Consider the following 24,791-nt stretch of genomic DNA (forward strand, 5'->3'; position numbering starts at 1 on the left):
TCGATCCCAGGACCCTGAGATCATGACCTGAGCCGAAGGCAGACGCTTAACGACTGAGCCACCCAGGCGCCCCTGATTTCTGTTTTTAATCTTTATTTTCTTCCTCCTACTTTTCTTTGGTATAGCTTTTTTTTTTTTTACAGTATTTTAAAAAAAGATTTTATTCATTTATTTGTCAGGGAGAGAGAGAAAGAGCACAAGCAGGGGGAGCTGCAGGCAGAGGGAGAAGCAGGCTCCCCTCTGAGCAAGGAGCCCAAAACAGGACTTGATCCCAGGACCCCGGAATTACAACCCGAGCCAAAGGCAGATGCTTAACCGACTGAGCCACGCAGGTGTCCCTGGTATAGCTTTTTGAGTTAGAAATAGAATTCATTTATAATTATTCTTTTGTTTTCATTATATAAATATTTGAAGGCTGCAAATTTTCCCCTAATCACTGATTTGTTTTTTTATAGATTCTGATGTATATTGTTTCTATTATTTTTTTTATTTTTAGAAATTATGAAATTCAATTTGTATACTAGTTTTCATTTCATCCAATACTTCTTTAATAGTACACTTCAAAATTTTTAGGTGGAAAAGATTGCTTGTTTTCTGATTTTGTTATCAATTTTTAGTATTATTATATGTTTATTACTATTATTGTTTAATTAAAATACTATTTGCATTATTTCTAGTTCTGTTTTGGAGAAGTGACACAGTACAAAGTCAATTTTCATGACCAAGTCCATATGTGTTTGGGAGGAAAGTATACTCTCTATTTTTGAGGTGTAAATTTGAATATATCCATGAGACCTACTTTATTATGTTGTTAGATTTTTTTATATCTCTAATTTGATCCATTAGACCTTCATTGGCTTGAGCGAGATGCTGATGTCTCTTATTTTTATTGTATTTTATTGTAAACTGAGCAGTATGATTAATTCAATGTTTTGCATTTGAGAGTAAGACAAACAAGATATACAACAGGATTCCTCTAAATGATACATTTATTTCTGCTAAAAACTTCTCTAGGTTCTAATCCAGGGACTGCCAATACTAGTTTTATGTCATTAGGCAAATATTTTATTCTTAGGCTTGTCTGTCTTCTTTGTAAAATGAGGTGAGTTATGGGATATATTTTTTAATCCAATACTATATCAATACAATAAAAGCACTTTTTTTTTTTTAAAGATTTTTTATTTATTTATTTGACAGAGAGAGAGATAGCGAGAGCAGGAACACAAGCAGGGGGAGTGGGAGAGGGAGAAGCAGGCTTCCCGCTGAGCAGGGAGCCCGATGCGGGGCTCGATCCCAGGACCCTGGGATCATGACCTGAGCCGGAGGCAGACGCTTAACGACTGAGCCACCCAGGCGCCCCCAATACAAGCACTTTTGAAATAATACTTGTTGTTACTGACTGAAATTATTGCAATAACAGCGATTATTTGTTAAGTGCTTCCTGCCTGCCAGGCTCCATGCATAGCACTTTACATATATGTTTTCACTGAATTGAGGCATATTTGTTTTAGTTTTTCATCAAACCCTAGAATGTTGCCTCTCTGACTCAATTGGCAGACACCTGATTGATTGGCTCAGTATTTTAAGGAGACCATCCACTGCATAAATTGACAGTGGACACTGCATGTTGTCGGACCCAACTTTTTACTTGAATCAGGACAATGGTCAGAGAAATCACACTGGGCAAGGGAGCAATTAGGCAACATTTATTTCTGTTAGTTTCTAGGTTTGGCAGGAAACAAGACCAGAATGAGATAAGGAGCTCAGACCTTTACAGGGTGTGATTGGAATCTTGGACAAAGAGGAACAGAGCTGTTTTCCTGGCCAGCTATTTTCATCCCCGGCTCATACCAGTGCTCCCAATGTTAAAAAATATTGTGGCGAAAGACTGTTCCTTGAGATCAGCCGACTTAGCATCCTCACAAGGAATGGTTAGCTCTAAGCCAATCTCCTTTTGTCTTTAGTAGTAACTCTGTTGATAAAATAGAAGCAAGTAGTAAAATGGTTTCACCCTGCCTCAGATTAATTAACATAATTCCTGCCCCTTCAGCTGAAGATACTTTGTGTTGTTCTTAAACTCACTTTCCCATTTGGTCAATCATGTAACATTATTATCTTCTATCACCATCAAGGTTGATAAATATATGATACTAGTGTCAATTCTTCTTCCTTCTGTGCCCCTGGTAGAGACTCAGTTACTCTTCAGTTTGTATCCTTTCTTGCCAAACTTCTCAACATGACACCCAAGTAACAAGACTAGGATTTGCTCCTACTATGAAATCCATTGCCATTCTTACTTAGGCACTCTGGATGCAAAGACAAGGAACTGGGCAGCCCAGTGTGGTACACAGGAATGTAAACAACATCTCTAGTTCAGAGAAATCCGTGCTGCGACAGAGAGGAGCTGCTGCCTAACTTTAAGAGTGGTGAATTTAATTCCTTTAATGGCGTGAGGATGTCCAACTCGCTTGAATGCCTCAGACTATGCTATTTGCCCTGCTCAGTACAACGTGCCGGTACGTATTGAATGTCCGCTTTGGTAGTTCTCACCATATGCCACAGCATGCTTGTGTACCAAGTCATAGATGTGTTTTCAGTTGGATCAATTTGCAAAACTTCTGTTTAACACAACTGGAACTGGTAAAGTCTCTCAGGTGGGCTGTTGAGCCGAATGGGAGCTTCTGCTATAAATACAGATGCTGGATGTAAATAATAGCTAAGAGGCATCACATGACATCATATACTCTGTTATTGTACTATCTCTGTTTTTTGGTGCATGGGAGCATGTGGGCAGGGCTGGGTTCATGGCAACTCTGACTCTGCAAGTCAGAGATGTAAGCATATGAACCTTCCGTTCACATGCTCAGTGTTGTGTTTCAAAAGAACTGGGTGTGTCTCTGTTTGGCTTAGCATTACATTTTATTTTCATTTCAAAGTATGGAGGAACTGTTTCAGTGCTCCCATCATTAGTCTAATTTGCTGATTTAAAAGTAGATTTTACTTTTATATCCAAACAGGCATGGCTAGGAGACACCATAGATCATTAAAAGACTCTAACTGGGGACATCTGCAAACATTTTGAGACACTTTATTCTGGACTCTCTTAAGTGCACTAGATACAATATGGAACAATAGTCCTTTCACTTTGAGGACTTGTAACATAGATGCCTAGAAGGGAACAATAAGAAATGATTCATAATATTTTCTCCAGAGACTGTTGCCATGATGATTTTGCAGCATTTACTCTAAAGGAAGCAACCAGTGTAAAATGGAAATGAATAGCATGAATAGAACAGGGAAGGAAAATAACAGACAATGCTTTGTAGACAGCTCCATAAACCCTAGAGTCCGGACTTTCCTGAAATTGGCTCTTTGTATGTATTGTACTGGGCAAAATGGTTCTATGAAAAGACACCGTAGGACCAGAAGGATCTTCATGCTTTATACACCTTTGTTGTGACCCATGCCATTAATAATAAATAATGCAAACCTGGGTAGTCTAAGAAGAGAAGTGATACTATCAGAATGATTATCTTGGATTACAAGGAATGGCACAAAGATTGGCACTGTGCTGTTTTGTTGAGTTGAGCTATTGACCATCAATAAAATGTGCATGTCAAATAACTGAATCATCTGGTACTCACAGAAGTACAAGTTTTTGAAATAATTGTCCCAAACTGTGGGTAAAATTTACAATGAATTTTTTTTCATTAATATGTGTTAATTGAATGCATTATCAAAACTCTAATGTCTGCTACTTACCATTTGGTTTGGATCATAACCACCAAGTTTAACTAAGTAATGCAGACAAGATTCTGTAGCCATACAATATATATGAACTCGGATTTATAAGCGGTTTAATTTGACTGCAATACAAACACAATAAATATTTTAAAATCACTTATTTACGTAAGAGTGAGTTCATACAATACCTTTCATTCAGGACTTCCAGTGCCTTAGTAATGCTGCCATAGCTGTACAGGAGGTAAGTGGGAGTCAACTGACATCATCCTGAGTCCAAGGGCATTGAGTAATTTGTTGGTATATCTAAATGGCACCTGCAGGATGGATTCCCAAGGATCCAGCTTCCAGTGAGTTTCAGATCTGGAAGATGCATACGGTGTCATAAGACTGAGGCCGTTCTTGCGCAGGGGGAGGGAAGGACCCAGTATTCTGCATTTTAACAAGGGCCTCGCCTTCCCTCCAGGTAATCCTGAAGTCTGGACCACGCTATAAGAAATACTGACCAAGATCTTAAAGGTCATCTAATCCCAAATCCTCATTTTACAAAGGGTCCACAAAGGTTAGATGACTTGAGCAAGGTTTGGTAGCTAATTTGCACATCGTCTCTCTTACTCCCATCTCCAAGACCCAGGAGTCCAGGAAGGTTAGAGAAGTTCCTTGATGAAATCGGGCAGAAAAGCTTTTTTGAGGGAGTTTGTGACATTCTTCCTACCCCCGGGCGTTAACCTGCTTGGAGTTAGCATCTCCCTCAGACCATCTCTGACGTCCCAAAACACGGAAAGAAAGTTGCCAGACCAGGGCGGCCGCGGGGCCTGCGGGGGGAGGCGGGCGGCTCCGCCTCCGGCGCTCGCGGGCGGGCTGCACACTGGCCGCGGAGCGGCGAGCGCGGGACTCAGAGGCAGGCGGCGGGCGGGGAAGGCGCGGGGCGTGGTTTGCAGCTTTCCGAGCGCCAAGGAGCGGAGCGCGCTCTGCTGCGTCCCAAGCCTTCGGCTGGACCGAAAAAGCGAGCGGGAGAACGAGCAAAGGGCGCGATCGTGGGAGCAAGGCAAGTGGGGCGCCGACCTGGGCCAGCCCCAGCCCGCGCCCTCGCCGGGCCCGCAGCGGGTGAGGGCGGTCGCGGGCCCCCAGCGCCCCGGTGCGCCCCGGAGAGAGCGGGCTGAGGCGGGGAGGGAGAGCGGGAGGGAGGGAGGGGAAGGGGCGGGGGCGAGGGAGGGAAAGGTCCCCGAGCCCGGGACGGGGGGGTGGGGTGGGGGCGGTAGGCGCGAGACCGACCCGATGCCGGGGTCCGAGCCCGGTTACCGGAAACTTTGCCCGGGTGGGGCGAGCGGGGTGCGTGGAGGGCGCCGCAAACTTGTCAGCGGGCGGGGCGCTCCGGGGATTGGAGCGAGCGCCAGCGGGTGGCGTTTGTCTCTCCGGCTTCTTTGTGTCACCTCCGGGCCCCAGCCCGCCGGTCCTCCCGGCTCAGAAAGGGGCTGCGCGGGGGGCTCGGCCCTGATCCCCGTGCCGCCCCCGTCGGGCCCAGGCCCCAACACTCCGGATCCGCTGATTGTTTTCGTTCCTCGCGTCACGCCTGGGCGGGAAAGATTTTGAACCCCGCGTGAGCTAGAACGCGGGGAGCCGCGGCGCAGAGATGGCCAAATCGTGGGCGGCGCGACGCTCGCCCCGCGTCCCCGGGAACCCGCGGGCCCGGGCGCACGGGGGCTGGACAGGGCGCGGGGACCCCGGGGGCCCCAGCGCTCGAGGAACAGCGGCGGGCGCGGCAGCCAAGCGCCCCCGCGCCGGGGGCCTCTCGGACGGCTCGGATTATAATTCCATTTTGATTGCTTGGCGTCTTTGTTGTCTGAAATTGCCTTGAGGGTCTGACGGTAGCACCTTCTCCTCCTTAGGTTATTTTTTTCTGTTAAAAAAAAGCGGGGGATGGGGGACTTGTGTGTAATCAGTGCTGCTCGAAACAACGTGAGCCACCTTATTAGATGGAGCTTGAGAAGTCCTGTGTAACATTTGCCTTTGTGGACGCTTGTTATTTCCGAAAGTTATTATTTCCCCCTCCCCTAGTGGAAGGGAGCGTCTGAGCTGGATGCCAGCAGGCTCGATTGTGTACAAGCACCAGCAAGTCGGAGCCCAGCCGAGGGTGTTTCTTTGTAGCCGCTCAACACTTGGGCATCGCTTGTTTTCTTTTTTTTAAGTTTGTTTGATTTCAGGCAACTTTCATCTGCTTTTTTTGAAAGTTTTCCTAGCTCCGAAGCCCTCCTTGAAGTTATTATGTGGTCGCTCAGATGGGTTCGGCTACTTTTAGGGTTGGGGGTTACAATGAACATCTGAACCATACCTGGCCCTTCACCCCTCGGGTCCCTGCCATTGAGACCTTGTAAATATCGCCAGGAGAGCGTGTTCATCTTTTATGAGATGGAATATTTGGCGTGTTTTTGTACTTTAATGCATGACTCCTTTTTTAGTTTTCTTTCTGGAAAACTGTTGGGACTTTCAAGGGCTTTTCCCGAGATAATTACTAAACGGCCTTAGCCCCGCCATTACGCCCCCTACCCCCAATGCACCACGAGGGAGAAGGGAGCAGGTGTAATCCTCATTAAGTTTTTTTGTGTGAAGACTCTGGAGATGTCAAAATAAGTAAAAAGTGGAAATTCTTAGTTCTTTGTTCACATGTTTGAGTCAACTGAACTTTATTTGAATTCAACAAAAATAAAAATCAAAACAGTTTGGTCAGCTTAGCCTCCTACATTAAGATTGCTTAAAAAAAAATCATGTGAATAAGTTTACCCAATTAGAAACTTTACAAGCATTTCAGTGCATTAGTGCTAGTTTGTTTGCAGGGTATTGCAGTATGTTTAGAGAACTGAATCACAATGGGGTTATTCTAGGTAGTGCCCTCAGTAGCTTAATAGAGTTTAGAGTAAAGCTCAAAAATGGAATCAGCCATGTCTTAGTAAGTAAGGGTAAGAGTGGAAAGCAGTTGAGTAATTTGTCATGACTCATATGTTTTTAATATAGATTTTTAATAATTTCACAAAATTATTGATTCATTTACTCAAATAAGCTCTTACCGTATGTCAGCCACTGTGCTGAAATCTGGGGTTCCAAATAATAATAGTTACCATTTATGGAGTGCTTATTTTGTACCAGTAAATGCTTTGCATAGATTACCACATTTATCTAATAAATATTTATTGAGTGCCTACAATGTATTGTGCTAGGTGCTGGGGTTCTAACAGTGCACGGGACTGCTGTGGTTCCTGCCGGTAGTTGGGGAGAGCTGGGGAAGATCCACAGAACATGAAAAATATTAGCAAACTAATGGCAGATTTGAAAATGTCAATCAGATCACACACTTCCCTGTTTAAAATCCTTCAGTGGCTTCGCATCTCCGTCTGAGTGAAAGGCAGACCTGACTGGCCCCCAGAGTTTACCCCATCTGGTCGTCCTCATTCCCCAGTCCTTCACCTTTTTGATCTTATCTGCTGCTCTGCTTCTTGCTCATACTTCTACAGCCAAACTAGTTTCCTTGCTGTTTGAGATGCCTTTGGACTTGCTGTTTCCTCTGCTTGGAATGCCCCCTGCGCAGCCCCCGTATCTTTCTGGTTCCCTCCCTGACCCCCTTCACTTCCTTACTCAATATTGTGTTCTCAGTGAGCCTTGGCAAAACCCCAGATTTAAAAATCACAACCCCTCTTGTAACTCCCATTCCCTTGTTCACGATTTATTGTTTTTCTCCATGGCACTTTTTTTTTTTTTTAAAGATTTTATTTATTTGTCAGAGAGAGCGCACAAGCAGGGGGAGCGGCAGGCAGAGGGAGAGGGAGAAGCAGGCTCCCCACTGAGCAGGGAGCCCGATGCGGGACTCGATCCCAGGACCCTGGGATCGTGACCTGAGCCGAGGTCTCCATGGCCTTTATGACCACATAACTAACACTCATTTGTTAATGGTCTGTCTTCCGCCGCTAGATTGCACTCCGTCAGTACTCTTGTAGTCACTGTGATATCCTCAGAACCTGGAACAGTGCCTGACGTGCAGTGGGTCCTTAACTATTTGTTGAGTGGATGTTGAGTAGAAAGAAGGAGACACCAGGGGGCTGAAGCAGAGACCAGCGGCTCCTGTGTTCATAGTGAGAAGGCAAAGGGGCTGGCCGTGTTGTTGGGGCAGGAGGTTGCGGGGTGGAGAGAGGCATGGCAGAAGATCAGCAGGGGAAACGGCACTGAGTCAGGAGAGAGCTTGGCAGTGTGTGGCTTTACCGGACCTGGGAGAGGGTGGTTGTCCCTGAGCACTGTGAGCCGGAGGGGAAGAACTAAGTGAAGATGGAATGGTCATCAGGTGGAATATCAAGCAGGGCCTTCCTTGTAGGCCAAGGTTTAGATAAATTCACATTGAATCCCCAGATATACCCTATTAGCCCCATTGTATAGTTTATAAAACTGGGCATCAGGTAATTTTCTGAGGCTACCTGGTAGGTGAATGGCAGAGCCTAGGATAGGAAGCCAGGCTCTCTGGCTTCCAAACACTTACATTTGACCACTCTGCCGGCGTCAAAAGACAGAGTCCCCACCCTGATGGACGAGCCATTGCAGTATACATGTGGCAATGTTGGAAAAGATGTATTCTTCCGGCTGCGGGAGGGGGAAGCACCTAGTTCTGCCCCGGAGTGGAACAGGCCAAATTGAAAAAAAATGAAATCATTTTCCCTTTTTTTATTATTAGGAAATATTTCACATTGGCTACATCTTAATTAAGAAACAATGTTAAAGTTAAATGCAACAGCCTATGCTTCAGGGCTTCACTGTGTGTTCACTTTTTATTCCTGCTTGCTTTCACATCTACCAATGCCCCGTGTCAGATGCCGCCTCTCCTACTTTTACCAAATGAAAGATTACGTCTGGAATAGTGTAAAATCACCTATGTTTAAAGCCTGTAATTCTTCACTGAATTGCACAGGTTATGTTCTTTTCTGATTGTTATCGTAAACTGTCTACACTTGGTGTGTTAGTGTGGTAATTCTTACATTGGCTCTGTTGAGTGTAATTGACACACGGAAAGCCGCACATATTTAGAGTGTAAAATTTGGTAGGTTTTTTTACTTACATAAAGACCTGTGAGGGGCGCCTGGGTGGCTCAGTCGTTGAGCGTCTGCCTTCGGCTCAGGTCATGATCCCAGGGTCCTGGGATCGAGTCCCACATCGGGCTCCCTGCTCGGCGGGAGGCCTGCTTCTCCCTCTCCCACTCCCCCTGCTTGTGTTCCTGCTCTCGCTACCTCTCTGTCAAATAAATAAATAAAATCTTTAAAAAAAAAAAAAAAAAAAAAGACCTGTGAAACCATCTCTCCCTTTGGCCCCTCCTTACACCCTGCATCCTCTTTCCCTAGACAACCGAAGATAGCTCTCTGACCCTATGGATTAGTTTGTAGTTTCAGAATTTTATAGAAATGGAATCATAATGTCTTTTTTGTCTGGCTTCTTTCACTTAGCATAATTATTTGGAGATTCATCCATGTTGTGTAAATCAATGATTCATCCCTTTTTGTTGCTGAATGGTATTCCATTGTATGGATATACCCCAGTTCATCCATCCATTCACCCATTGATTGACATCTGGCTTTTTTCCAGTTTTTGGCTATTAAAAATAAAGCTCCTGTGAACATTACGTACAGTCTTTGTGTAGACATCTGCTTTCATTCCCCCTGGGTAAATATTTAGGAGTGGAATGGCTGGATCGTATGGTAGATACATGTTTTGAAGAGGTTGTACTGTTTTACATTCCGAAAGTTGTGTATGAGGGTTCCATTTGCTGTGCATACTTGTCAGCACTTAGTATGGTCAGGCTTTCCATAGATATTCTACTAGAGGTGCAGTGGTATCTCATTGTGTTTTTAATTTGTATTTCTCTGATGACTAATGATATGCTTATTTACCATCCATATATCTTCTTTATTGACGTTTCTGTTTATATTTTTTGCCCATTTTTTATTGGGTTCATTGCTTCCTTATTACTGACTTTTGAGAATTCTTTATATTTTCTAGATGCAAGTTCTTTATCAGATACATGATTTGCAATATTTACTTTCAGTCTATTCCTCATCTTATAGTCTCTTAACAGTATCTTAGAAGATCAGAAGTTTTCAATTTTAATGAAGTCCAATTTATCAATTTATTCTTTGATGAATTGTACTTTTGATGTTGTACCTTAAGAAATCTTTGTCTGACTCAAGGTGACAAAGATCTTTTTCTAAGAGTTATTTATAACTCTTTATTTATGTATTTTAGTTACTTATAACTCTTGGGAAAACTATAAAAGAATGTAAAACTATAAAGTTTTCATTTTACATTTAGGTCAGTCTATTTTGAGTTAATATTTGTTTACAGAGCCAAGTATGGGTTGAAGTTTACCTTACTGCTAATGGGAATATTTGGCAATTTGTAGAGACAGATAATGTATTGAGATGATGTCTTATGTGTGTTGGGGGGAGGATGGGTGGCATTTGCTGTTGGCATCTAGACGGTCAAAGCCAGGGATGCTGCTCAGGATACAATGAACAAGAGCGATCCTCTCAACAAAGAATCATTCAGACAAAGTGTCAGTAGTGCCAAGCGTGAGAAATCCTAGGCTAGAGGTTTATCAATTTTATTGACCTTCCCAGTGAACCACCTATTTTGTTTTATTGATATTTTCTTTTGTTTTCTATTTTCTATTTAACTGACTTTTCACTCTGATCCTTATTGTTTTTCTTATTCTAGTTTCCTTTTTTTTATCTTCAAAGATTTTATTTATTTTATTTGAGAGAGAGAGAGCATGAGCTGAAGAGGGGCAGAGGGAGAAGTAGACTCTCCACTGAGCGGGGAACTCACCTGGGGGCTCGATCCCAGGACCCTGAGATCATGACCTGAGCTGAAGGCAGACGCTTAACTGACTGAGCCACCCAGCCGCCCCATTATTCTAGTTTCTTTAAGTAGTTCATTTTGTGATCATATTTCTTTTCCTACATAGATGTTTAGTCTGTAAATTTCCTCCCAGGCACTGCTTTAGTCACATCTCACAAATTTTGATATCGTGTAAAGCCATTTTTATTCAGTTCAAAACTAAAAAACATTTTCTTTGATATATTCTCTGACCCTGAGTTACCCATATTACTTGGTTTCCAAATATTTGTGGATTTTCTAGAGATATTTCTGTTATTGATTTCTAATTCAATTCCATTGTTGTCAAAGAGCATACTTTGTATGGCTCAAATCCTTTTACATTTATCGAGAGTTATTTTATAGCCCAGAATATAATTTCTTTTTTTAAATTAATAATTAATTAATTTTTAAAAAGATTTTATTTATTTATTTGAGAGAGAGAGAGAGAGAGCGCATGAGAGGGGAGAGGGTCAGAGGGAGAAGCTGACTCCCCCCTGAGCAGGGAGCCTAATGGGAGACTCGATCCTGGGACTCCGGGATCATGACCTGAGCTGAAGGCAGATGCTTAACCAACTGAGCCACCCAGGAGCCCATAATTTCTTTTGGCAAATGTTTTATGTGCACTTGAAAAGAATGTGTTTGAATTTTAATTACACCATATTAAAGAAACATAATATCAACATGACTTATCTCTATTCATGTTAACCTTGATCACCTGGCTGAGATGTCAGGTTTCCCTACTGTAAAGTTACTCTTTTCTCCCCCTTCTGTACTGAACTTTTTGGTAAGGAAGTCACTACGAGCAGCTCACACTTAGAATGCAGAGTTATGCTTCACCTCCTTGAAGGGTGTTACTTTTTTATTCAATGTGATGATCTCTGTCTTTTATTTATTTATTTATTTTTAAAGACTTTATTGATTTTGAGAGAGAGGAGGAGAGAGAGAGCACGAGCATGGGGGAGGAGCAGAGGCAGAGGGAGAAGCAGACAAGCAGACTCCCTGCTGAGCAGGGAGCTGATGAGGGACTCCATCCCAGGACCCTGGGATCATGACCCGAGCTGAAGGCAGACGCTTAACCTACTGGGCCACTCAGGTGCCCTGATCTCTGTCTTTTAACTGCATTGTTTAGACCATTTGTATTTAAAGTAATCATTAATATGGTTAGATTTAAATCTGTAACCTTGCTATTTGTTTGTCTACTCTTCTCATCTGTTGTTTGTTTCTTTTTTACTCTTTTTTGGTCTATCTTTGGATTTATTGAGTTATTTTTCATCATTTTATTTTATTTTATTTTTTAATTTTTTTTAAAGATTTTATTTATTTATTTGACAGAGACAGACACAGTGAGAGAGGGAACACAAGCAATGGGAGTGAGAGAGGGAGAAGCAGGCTTCCTGCGGAGCATGGAGCCCGATGTAGGGCTCGATCCCAGGACCCTGGGATCATGACCTGAGCTGAAGGCAGACGCTTAATGACTGAGCCACCCAGGCGCCCCTCATCATTCTATTTTATATCCTTTGTTCGACTTATTAGCTATCATTCTTTTTTTTTTTTTAGGTTTTATTTATTTGTCAGAGAGAGGGAGAGCACAAGCAGGGGGAGCAGCAGGCAGAGGGAGAAGCAGGCTCCCCGCTGAGCAAGGAGCCCGATGCGGGACTTGATCCTAGGACCCTGGGATCATGACCTGAGCCCAAGGCAGACGCTTAACCGACCGAGCCACCCAGGCGTCCCATTAGCTATCATTCTTTATTTTGTTATTTCAGTGGCTGCTTTAGGGTTTGTAGTATACACCTTTAACTTATCACAGTTTACCTTCAAGTGTTATTATCCCACTTCATATACAGTATGAACACCTTGTTTCTAATAGTATATTTCCATTACTCTCCTTATGACTTTTTTGTTATTGTCATATATTTTGTTTTTTGTCTTTTATAGACCCCATGCTACATTATTATTTTTGTTTGAATAGCCAGTTATTTATTTATTTATTTTTATTTTTTTATTTTTATTTTTATTTTTTTTTAAAGATTTTATTTATTTATTTGACAGAGAGACACAGGGAGAGAGGGAACACAAGCAGGGGGAGTGGGAGAGAGAGAAGCAGGCTTCCCGTGGAGCAGGGAGCTGGATGTGGGGCTCGATCCCAGGACTGTGGGACCATGACCTGAGCTGAAGCAGACGCTTAACGACTGAGCCACTCAGGCGCCCCTTATTTATTTATTTTTAAAGACTTATTTATTTATTTATTTTGGAGAGAGAGTAGGGGAGGGGCAGCGGGAGAGGGAGAGAATTTTTTAAAGATTTTATTTATTTATTTATTTATTTGGCAGAGAGACACAGTGAGCGAGAGAGAGAACACAAGCAGGGGGAGTGGGAGAGGGAGAAGCAGGCTTCCCGCAGAGCAGGGAGCCCCATGTGGGGCTCGATCCCAGGACATGACCTGAGCCGAAGGCAGACGCTTAACCAACTGAGCCACCCAGGCACCCCAGTTATTTTTTATTTAAAAAACTTTTTAGAGTTAAGCTCCTTTTTATTTTTTATTTTACTTTATTTTTTTTTTGAGAAAGAGAGAACACACACGTGTGTGAGTGGGGGAGGGGCAGAAGGCGAGGGAGAGAGAGAGAGAATCTTAAGCAGGTTCCACACCTGGCGTGGAGCCCCATGCGGGGGTTTATCTCATGACCCTGAGATCATGACCTGAGCCGAAATCAAGAGTTGGACACTTACCCCACTGAGCACCCAGGTGCTCCTGAACAGTCAGTTATTTTTATTATTATTATTTTTTAATTTTTTTTAAAGATTTTTTTTTATTTATTTGACAGAGAGAGACATAATGAGAGAGGGAACACAAACAGGGGGAGTGGGAGAGGGAGAAGCAGGTTTCCCGTGGAGCAGGGAGCCCGATGCGGGGCTCGATCCCAGGAACCTGGGACCATGACCTGAGCAGGAGGCAGACGCTTAACGACTGAGCCACCCAGGCGCCCCTAGTCAGTTATTTTTTTTTTTTTTTTAAAGATTTTATTTATTTATTTGACAGAGAGAGACACAGTGAGAGAGGGAACACAAGCAGGGGGAGTGGGAGAGGGAGAAGCAGGCTTCCCGCGGAGCCGGGAGCCCGATGCGGGGCTTGATCCCAGGACCCTGGGACCATGACCTGAGCCAAAGGCAGACCCTTAACGACTGAGCCACCCAGGCGCCCCCAGTCAGTTATTTTTTAAAGGGATCTAAATAATAAGAAAAAAAACTTATATGTACCCATACAGTCACACAGGTTATATTTTTTATTGTACTATTAGTGAAAATAAAGAAATCATACATATTGAGGTTATTGGATGCATATATATGTATATATAAGCACATATACATTCTAACTTCTACCGTTAGAATAAACTTTAAAGAAGTAGTGAAATTCAGAAGTCAGAGCATAGTTCATTTTCTTAAACTCTGTTGAATTGCCATTGAGCAGATCATTACTATAGTGGAAAGGTGTTTCAGGATCGTGTAGAGTATTACAGCATTCAGAACACCTGGACTGGGAGAGCTCTCTACACAGGCACTGGTGAGCGTGCTGTGCTGCTTCTCTTTCCGCCGGGCAACATTAGGAGGAGGAAGGTGCATGGAAAGAAGGAATCAGTCCACCTGTGCTGATATTTTCCAGACCCTGAGAAACTTTGAAACATGAGTTTGGAAGCATTTTTTTTTTTCTTTTGATGGTGTGTGAGATGAAAAGTACTTGTTATAGCTCCTCAGGTCAAGGTAACACATTAAAAAATATATATTTATTTATTTATTAAAGATTTTATTTATTTATTAGAGAGAGTGGGAGGAGGAGCAAAGGGAGAGGGACAAGCAGACTCCATGCCGAGCATGGGGGACGTGGGGCTCGATCCCAAGACTCTGAGATCATGACCTGAGCTGAAATCGAGAGTTGGTCGCTCCACTGACTGAGCCACCCATCTGCCCTGGGAAAGTAACAGCTTTGACAACAGTGAGCCTCAAGCTTCCGCTTGTCAGAGTCCATATTGGATTGAAAACTCCAGTCTGAGATGCAGTTCTTGGATCTCTCTAGAATTTGCCATCTACTTGTTGCTCTGGTTCTAGCTGACTTTTACTCTCCCTTTGGGTACTGCCAGTGTTCGCCGTTTGTCATCAGTGAGTAGCTCCTCTCCATCCGGTTCTATAAATGCACCCCTATTCTAAATATTAATACACTGATAAATACTCAACTATAAAGGAGTGGGAAAGATCAATTCATTCAACGAGTTGGGGCACCTGGGAGGCTCAGTCATTAAGCGTCTGCCTTCGGCTCAGGTCATGATCCCGGGGTCCTGGGATCGAGCCCCACATCGGGCTCCCTGCTCAGCGGGAAGCCTGCTTCTCCCTCTCCCACTCCCCCTGCTTGTGTTCCCTCTCTCGCTGTGTCTCTCTCTGTCAAATAAATAAAATCTTAAAAAAAAAAAAATTCATTCAACCAGTTCATTTATTTTGTAAATATTTATTGAGTCCGGGCTCTGGAACCTTGATGAAAATGTATGCCCCTTGCTCTTAGCAAGGCAGTTGTCCAGTAGGAGAAAGGCCCATGGGCAGAGGAGCATGCAGTCCCGCGGGGAAACTGGCGATCACTACGGTGGAGCCACCGACGGAGCAGTGGGAGTAAGCTTGGAACGTGCTTCTCTAAGTGTGTTCCAGGCGCCAGCAGCATCAGACCTACTGAGTCAGAAAGCTTGAGGCTGGAGCCCAGCAATCTGTGTTTAACAAGCCTTCCAAGTATTTAGGATGCGTGTTCGAGTTTGTGAACCACTGGCCGAGAGGATTAGATGATCTCTGAGATTTTTTTCCCAGCTCCAAAATTCTATGAGTATGATTTAGAAATGCGATATTTACTCCATTGTACTTTTTTTTTTTGCTTACTCTATAAAATTGTATGAAAAGCATCATCTTAGTTCCAATATGTGCTTTTATTATTCAGTTTCCCCTCTTGTACCTCCTATTCATTATGAACTACAGTACTGATGTCACTGATTCCTTATCATACATCTTATTACTCATTTCTGCAATTACTATTTTTTTTTTTAAGATTTCATTGCATCCTTAGAGATGACACCCTGCAAAGAACAACACTGTGCAGCACAATACCAGTCCAGGAAACGAAATCCTTCCTTATTGAAGTTGCTAATTGATAATGAAGGATTTTCTTCCATATCATCTAGATTGAGAGCCGTATTGAAGTGCTTTGGGTACACAAGGTTGTATGTGTGTTTCCCAGCGGGCATCGTCACTTTCATATAATGTTTGCCAATGTGCGTTTCAAACTTGCTAAGGTCAAGCCAAGTCTGGTGGTCCCGTAGCCAGGGATGTCTAAGAGATTGATCACCCCGTTGTACTTAAAGAGCAGTGTTGGCACTAATGAAATGTCATGTAAAACATTAATTGCTATGTGGGTAAAACAGAAATTCAAAATGACAAAGTTATGCCTTACACTGGAGTAGTAGTAAATTATCATGAAAAATTTCACATAATCAAAAGCAGAGATAATACTGAAATGAACTCCTGTGTAAACATTACTCAGTATCGGTAATTATCAAACCCTGCCAATGTGGCTTCACCTATACCCTCACCTGTCCCCCCCCATGCTGGATTATTTTGAAGTAAATTCCACACATCATATTATTTCATCCATAAATAATTAGATTTTAAATTATTTCAGCTATTAAGAGGCTAGAGATGAATATGAAACTGAATCACAAATAGACGTTTCATGGTTACACATTAAATAATAGATAAAGTTTATCTGGAATTCATTTACACGAAAAATAGTAAAACAAAATAGTGTAGAGATGTGTACATATATTCCTATTAAAATTCACTGAAAGTAAATACTGGTTACAACAGTGAATACATTCTGTCAGATATTTCATAAACCTTTATCATCATGATAGCAATATATACATTATGCTTATAGATAATTTTCTGGAAGAATGAGAAAGAATATACACCCATGTGCTGCCAAAATTGAAATACTGTGCTTGACAGGGAGCCTTTAATTTGAAAGGCAGGTTTTTGGGAAGGGAGGTTTTATAAGAAGGTTTTGTAGAGGGGCGCCTGCGTGGCTCAGTCGTTAAGCGTCTGCCTTCGGCTCAGGTCATGATCCCAGGGTCCTGGGATCGAGCCCCGCATCAGGCTCCCTGCTCAGCGGGGAGTCTGCTTCTCCTCCCTCTCCTGCTCCCCCTGCTTGTGCTCTCTCTCCCACTGTATCTCGCTCTGTCAAATAAATAAATAAAATCTTTTACAAGAAATAAAATAAAATAAAGATTAAAAAAAAGAAGGTTTTGTAGACTTCTAGGCACATTTTTAGTATATTTAAATTAAAAATTCTTATTACTCATTTCAGCAATTACTAATTTTTTTTTTTAAGATTTTATTTATTTGACAGAGATAGAGACAGAGAGAAAGGGAACACAAGCAGGGGGAGTGGGAGAGGGAGAAGCAGGCTTCTCGCTGAGCAGGGAGCCCGATGCGGGGCTTGATCCCAAGACCCTGAGATCATGACCTGAGCCGAAGGCAGACACTTAACGACTGAGCCATCCAGGCGCCCCAATTATATTACTTTATTTGAAAAGAAAGGGTATTTAGCATTTATGGATGAACAATACATCTTTAAAAAAATGCATCCATTTTAGTCCATGTGCTACACACACTCTTTTCATCAAGGTTAGAGTTAACGTTAACTATTTTGTTAGAGCTCAGGCTGCGAGATACTTCATGTTTAGTGGGGGGGGGGGGGTGATGCAGACTTAATCTACACAGACCACCCGTTTTCTCCTACTCTGGCTTTGGAGTACAAGTTGGGGTACCCTGAGGAATAGATGATCGTATGATGGCTGAGATCTTCAGGTTTGGCTGCTTTTGTGTGATATATTAATTAATGGGTCATACCATAAATTTAGCTAATTTTGATTTACAAAAGATTTAAGTACTCAGAAGTAATCTTCATCTTAAGCATAAATTGAAACAAAATAAAGACCATTTCCCATGCCCCCAAAACAAATAATAAAGAAAAAAAACCCCACAACTCAAATGAATCTAAGCTATTAGTACTGTGGTAGGTTACACGGCCAGCGTATGATGGGATCATTTGGTAGAATAAGGCATGCTAGAGCTTTTAGTTCAAAATTTTGAGCAAGTGGGGCAACCCTGTCGATACCCCTCTCACTCTTGAGAGCATTTTCTGTATCTTCACTTAATAAACTTCTATCGCTTTACTCGCAAAAAAAAATGTATTTTTTTGAGCAAGTGATTCAGAAAGAAAAAAATAAAAAAGGAATGCCTACTATAAATTCTGTTTTTAAAACTGTTAAAGGTGTGTTTTATTATCTGCATTTGATGTTGACAAGGAGAATGGGTCACAAGTGTTCTCTTGAATATCCTTTATAGTCACTCATTTGATGACACTGAGTAAGAACTTTTCCTGTTAATAAATCTTTGTTTAAAAGAAAGTCTGTGCCTTTATAGTCCTTGTACTTTCTTTCATTATAGGAAGCTTCAACTTAGTTGCATAATAATTAATTTTATAGCTAGTGTTTAGTCCAGAACTGGTTATGATTCCTTCTAGGCCAGATGAAAAGAAGCTCCAGAATGTTTATAACCACAGGTTGATGATTTGGTGACGAGACTCTGTTGGTGATGGTTTCTGAGACTTGGAAAGTAAGCTTGCCCCTTTTGTGAGTCATCATGTCATCTCCCAGTTGGCTCTGTGTTTTCTTAATAACTGTTGCCGATTTCAGATTTGAGCAGGGCAGATATGTTTTGGAATGATCCAACATATTCTTTCAGGTTATATATGCCTGTTAAACCTTATAAACTTACTGTTAATGTTATATGTTCCACAAAGAAGGGAAGATTTAATTGTCTTCCTGTCCCTGCCTTCCAAATTATTATTATTTTTTTCTGATTTGCTTTTCAGGGGTTTGGGGGTGGGGGTAGGAACAGAGAAAAATAAGTGAATCTGGGAGACTGTGGGCCTGCTTGTGTATGACCCTGGATGGGAGCAGAACCAAAATGGCCTCCATGTGCTGATAAGATAAATCATAATTTACTGAAGTCCTGATCTTGGGTAATACTCCCATGTGTGTAAAGTACTAAAGGAACGAGTGAATTTTGGAAATGTCTGTGCTATAGCGGAATGGTTAAGAGCATAGCTTCTGCAGTCAGACTGACCTTAGTTCAGATCCTGGCTTTGTCGTACACTGGCTGCATCCCTTTGGACAAATGATAGAACCTCTCTGAGTAGTTTCCTCATCTGTAACATGGAGGCCAATATATGCTTTACCTTAAAGGAGTGTAATGAATATTACTGAGATAATACACATAGTGGGCAGTACAGTATTCATTGTTGAATACTGCAGAACACATTGTAATAAATGCTAGTTGTTACGTTCAGTTCAAGGGTGCAGTGAACTAGGGGCTAAGTGACAGGTGTTGAGGTGGCAATAAGAAGTGATCAGATATGGCCCCTGTTCTTCAGGAACTGGGGAAGATAGCCTTGTAAACTAATTATTCTATTATGATCCAGAATGAAAGAAATGCCACCTGAAGTGCAGGTAAAGTGCTGTGGGTGCATAACGTCAGTGGTAGTTAATGTCTGTTTTGGGGAATTAGGGCTAGATTTGTAGCACATTGACATTAAATTTGGGCATATAGCCAGGTCTAGAATGTAGAGTAGGGCTTTCGTGGGTGGAGAAGGGAGAAAAGTAGATTGCACGCTGAAGAATAGCACAAACTAAAGCAGAGCTCATGGCAAGATGTGGTGGGAGAGGTCTGGATAGATGTTTCATGGTTAGATCTTGGGGACTTTGAACACGTAATGGACCGTATTCTTGTCAGTGGGCAACCAAGCTTGGTGTGAGCTCTGTTTCATGATAATGTTCTGAAAGATGTATCGGAGAGGCAGGGAGTCCTCCGTAAGGTGTTTTCAGAAATCCAGGTGAGTGATGAAGAAATTCAGAACACAGTCAGAAAGTATGAAAAGGAGATGGAAGAGAGAAAATTCTAAATTAGGTGCCAAAGAGAATGTTGATGCCATTACTTGAGAGAGAAAGACCACAGGAGGGGGAAGTGTGGGAGAGAACGGACGGTCTTGGTGGTAGGGTGGGCCTAGTGGGCTAATCCTTTAAGCCCAAAGATTAGTGGACATCTAGCTGGCAGTTGGAAATTTAGTTCTGCCAGAAAGAAGCCAACATTTATTGTGCATCTACCATGTCTCAGATTTTATGCTAAGCATCTTCAAAAATCATTATTGGAAGCAGATGGTATTTTTATTGATGAAGAAATAGCTCAGAAGAGGCCTGGTATTATTTCAACATTTACCTTCATTCCAAAGCACTTCTCCCTTTAATCTTTCTCTTTAGGCTCTTTGTCTCAAGAGGCCAACCAGGGCTGGGAAGAATGAGCGTGTGATTTCCACATTCAGGCTCCCATTACGTATTTTTTACCTTGAGGAGAGAATAACCCTCTACCCGGGAGATTTCCCTTTGTTACCTGAAGAATGTTGAGGGGATTCCATTTCCAATCTTCTTTCTCAAATTCTAATATTCCTTTCCTTTTAGAGCTGCTTGAAGGTTGAAGTCCCTTAGGATTTTTTTTCCTCTTGCTTCTGATGAAATGGACACATTTGGGTAGGAAAGGGTGAACACTTTTTTTTTTTTTTAAGATTTTATTTATTTACTTGAGAGAGAGAAGCGGGGGAGGGAGAGAGCACGAATGGGGGGAGAGGGAGAGGGAAAAGCAGGCTCCCATCAACAGGGAGCCTAATGTGGGGCTCCAACCAAGGACCCGGGGATTGCAACCTGAGCCAAAGGCAGACACTTAACGACTGAGCCACCCAGGCGCCGCAAAGGGTGAACAGTTTATAAAATGAGTCTTGTTTTAGTTGAGTTGGAGAGGGGCAGAGAGAATGATGGTCTTTTCCTTAATGGTATCCCCTTCATTAGGTGATGAAATGCATAAGCCTGATGTCAGGCTCGTGGATGCAGATTAAAAATTAAGTTTGGCAAGACTGAGCATTTGTTTAAAAATTTTTGTGTTCTTACAAAACTGCAACAACACACATATTAAAAAGCAAAAACCCTGCCTCATATTATTTTCACTTTCCATTCCTGCAGTCCCTGTCCCTAGAGATCATCACTGTGGACAGTTGTATGTTTATACCATTTGAATGTTTCCGAACATTTGGAACCCTGGCAATAATTAAGCAGAGTAGCTAGAATTTGTGCTTTTCCCTTTTCACCTAGATACTTGGTATCAGGGTTTATCATTGAGGCTTCATAGATATGGGCTCTATATTTATACTGTGTTCTGAAAGCCATATAAACATCAAATTGAACTTAAGTTAAAAGCTATTGGATCATCTTTCAAATCAGTGACGTACCTATGATTAGAATTTAGAGACCTTGAGCTTATTTGTTGCTAAACCGGTTCTGTTAATTTATTACATAAGTTTGCCAGCTAGCTGCAACAGTGGGCAAAAAACACGTTTCATCTTATTTATTTTAAAGAGGAGAAAGGGCAGAAAGAACTGAAAATTTAAACTCACAAGGTCCATTTTAGTTTGGTCACTATAGTAATCTGTTAATCACTTCCTATGTTGACTGCTCAGATAATATGTGCTCTGGCAAATTTCTCTAACAGAACCACAGGATATGTGAGTAGCTTAGCTCTTCGTTGCCCATTAGGAACTTTCTTTTAAGGACACAGAGTTTGGAGCCTGCATATTTGTGTTCAAGCAAGTCTTGCCAGTGACATGCTGAATGATCCTGGGCAAGTTACTTTACTTCTCTGTTTTCCTAAACGGGGTAGTGTTTATCTTCCGGACTCGTGAGGACTAACGAGATGGCACGTATAAAATACCTGGCACAGGGACGTCTGGGTGGCTCAGTCCGTTAAGTGTCTGCCTTCGGCTCAAGTCATGATCCCGGGGTCCTGGGATCGAGCCCCATCTTGGGTTCCCTGCTTAGCTGGGGGTCTGCTTCTCCCCCTCCTTCCCGCTTGTGCTCTCTCTCACTATCTCTGTTTCTCTCAAATAAATAAATATTAAAAAAAATATATCTGGCACAAATGAAGTACTAAATAAATCTTAACTCTTCTTAGTACTTTTGTCATTCTTACCAAAAGGAGAATCTGCGATTTAGGCCCCTGATGTAAGAAGAATTTGCTTGTTCTTACTTTCAAGTTATAACAAAGGAGAAGTCACTGCTACCTCACTTTTCTAGCACTGCAGATTGTCAGACGGAATGTGCAAATAGTGAGATATGCTCTTTAAACAGATACAAATCTCACTACGTCTCTTAGTTGGTCAGCTTCCTAACTAAATTAAGTTGGAGGAGCTTCAACCAAAGGATTACACAGAGATTTTGTTTTGTCCTAGTGGTCTTACTTCTCAAGATCCTTTGGTAGTTCTAGTTTTGGTCCACTCAAGAAAATACTGTGGAATGATAAGACATTTTTGGGGGGAGTGTTCTAATTGTTCACTGATGAGGAGGAAACAACTTAGGTGGTGTTTCTTTTTGAGGATATTTTATGTTCTATGTGTTTTAGGGGCTGGGGATAGGTCAGGTATATTTTCATGGGGAAGGCCTTTATTTTTTTTATTAAGATTTATTTATTTAAGAGAGAGAGAGAGAGTGCACATGGGCTGCGGGGGGAACTCAAGCAGCTCCCCCCCCCCATTGAGTGTGGAGCCTGACCCTGAGATTATGACCTGAGCCAAAATCAAGAGTTAGATGCTTAAGTGACTGAGCCACCCAGGCGCCCCATGGGAAGGCTTTGAGAGAATGAAAAAATATTTCTTAGAAATCTCAAAACTGTAGCCTGAAATTCCATGAAAAGAAAATTAAAGAATTTTGTAATCCCAGTTATGGAGGTAAGGGGTCAGAAGGATTATGTTTGGGGCACCTGGGTGGCTCAGTCGTTAAGCGTCTGCCTTCGGCTCAGGTCATGATCCCAGGGTCCTGGGATCGAGCCCCGCATCGGGCTCCCTGCTCCCTGCTCCGCGGGAAGCCTGCTTCTCCCTCTCCCACTCCCCCTGCTTGTGTTCCCTCTCTCACTATATCTCTCTCTGTCAAATAAATAAATAAAATCTTTAAAAAAAAAAAAAAAGGATTATGTTTTAGGAAATTTATTTTCATAAGGAAGTACATACTTTCTAAATATTTTAACGAATTAAGAGATATACTAAAGAAAAAGTGATCTCAGAACTAGACAGAATTATTATTATTATTTTTAAAAGCTGGACAAATTTCTAATAGGGTCACTGCACATGTTATAAGTAACAAGGAAGATAATTTAGTATACACAGAAGTGCATTCTGTTCTTTTCCTGAGATGATGTGACCTCAAATCAGATCTTAAAATTGTGCCCACAGAATTGGCAAATATGTATCCTTGGGGAAAACTCAAACAAATAAGTTTGGTTGTTTCTCTTCAGGGGAGAAACTTCTGTCCTGTTTAGAAATGAAAAGGAAACTAGTTTGCAAGCTCTCTAGCAAGTCACAAGGGAAGCCTGAAAGGAGGAAGGGTTTCACAGTATAAAGTTCTGCTATTTCAGAAATCAAATCTGTTTTTCAGAAACACCCTCTGTTTCCATAGTTGCTTGATTCAGCAACTTTTTAACAAATGAATACCTGTTAGAGCTGCACGGCTGGCTGGCCCCCTAGAAAAAACAGCTTCTAAATCACATAGCAGTTAATTTTCAGCTGGTTTTTTTTTTTCCTTGTCTACTTTTCCACTAACCAGTCAGAATGCTAAGACTTACTGGTTGGGTAAGACTGGGTGTCAGGTAGTTAGAACTCCCTATTTATCAGTGCAATTGCACAGTAATGAATGGTTTTTTGGAAGTAAAGAGTTACAGAGAAACACAAACTCAAAAAGAACAGAAAGGAGCTGTATTTGGGGGGAGATTTTGAATTTTTAAAAAAGATTTTATTTATTTATTTGAGAGAGAGAGAGTGAGAGAGAGCATGAGAGGGGAGAGGGTCAGAGGGAGAAGCGGACTCCCCGCTGAGCAGGGAGCCCGATGTGGGACTCGATCCCGGGACTCCAGGATCATGACCTGAGTTGAAGGCAGTCGCTTAACCAACTGAGCCACCCAGGTGCCTGAGATTTTGAATTTTTAAAAAAATTCCATTAGGCTGGGCGCCTGGGTGGCTCAGTTGGTTAAGCAACTGCCTTCGGCTCAGGTCATAATCCTGGAGTCCTGGGATCGAGTCCCGCATCGGGCTCCCTACATTGGGCTCCCTGCTCGGCAGGGAGTCTCCTTCTCCCTCTGACCCTTCTCCTTCTCATGCTCTCTCTCTCTCAAATAAATAAATAAAATCTTAAAAAAAAAAAAATTCCGTTAGGACAATTTCCTTAAAATTCTAGCATGCAAGTTATAATCTAAAGTGGTTAGAAAGAAATGCAGTTTTTTTTTTAAGTCATAGCACTTTCTTAAGCAAAATTTTATGTACCATAATCTGGGATCTGTTTATTAAAATCTTATGTGTTTTACTGAGTGATCTAAGAATTTGCTAGTTTATTTGCTTTGTCACTGTGCAAGTCTTGGTAAATTATTAAATATAGTTGGATTGTAGGGACGAAAGGGGAACTCTTTTCTCTAAGACGAGTCTTGAGGGTGTGTGAAATAATGGTCTGTCATAGGAGAGATCAAAAATTGAGTCAAAACATCACTTCTAAGATACCAATTATGAATTCTAATCCTGGGTTTACTCTTGAGTTGTATGCTCTCGAGTAACTCATTAACATTAACGGTCTCAGTTTCCTCCACCTTAGGAGTACTGTGATTATGTAAAATAACTGATAAGCACAACTACATATAAAGAATGTTTTATCTTGGATCAGTTATACTACCCCCCTCTTTACTGATCACCATTGCTTTGCTTTCCTAAACCTAGCCAGCCAGCTCTTGGAGGTCTCCGTTAATCAGAAAGGACAGCGGAGAAGAGAGAGGGTGGTGGGATTAAAAACCATTCCTGGGGCACTTTAAAATGTTTATGTGCTCTCCATAAGGAGTCAGTGAGTCTTGTCTCATGTATGATTTATAACGCTTGGACAGGGGCCGTAGTGGGGGGCTGTTTTATTAGAATCCAGAGA

The 24,791-nt window shown here is 42.0% G+C and overlaps 1 protein-coding gene and 1 long non-coding RNA gene across 7 annotated transcripts in view; one reads left to right on the forward strand and one right to left on the reverse strand.

Moving 5' to 3' along the window:
* Positions 1–1,691: 1,691 nt before the first annotated feature.
* On the reverse strand, positions 1,692–5,822 carry LOC118520019 (uncharacterized). Its single transcript, XR_004909479.2, has 3 exons — positions 5,017–5,822; positions 3,933–4,104; positions 1,692–2,684 (listed from the first exon to the last, which is right to left on the reverse strand). It is a non-coding gene; the product is annotated as an uncharacterized LOC118520019 (long non-coding RNA).
* Positions 4,663–24,791, forward strand: part of SYNE2 (spectrin repeat containing nuclear envelope protein 2) — a 315,251-nt gene continuing 295,122 nt past the window's right edge. For all 6 annotated transcript variants that reach the window (XM_078053796.1, XM_078053797.1, XM_078053799.1 and 3 more), the window contains exon 1: positions 4,663–4,789. The gene's annotated coding sequence lies outside the window, so the exon portion shown is untranslated. The remainder of the gene's footprint in view (positions 4,790–24,791) is intronic.

The sequence above is a fragment of the Halichoerus grypus genome, chromosome 8 (assembly GCF_964656455.1).
Source record: "Halichoerus grypus chromosome 8, mHalGry1.hap1.1, whole genome shotgun sequence".
Taxonomy (NCBI): Eukaryota; Metazoa; Chordata; class Mammalia; order Carnivora; family Phocidae; genus Halichoerus; species Halichoerus grypus.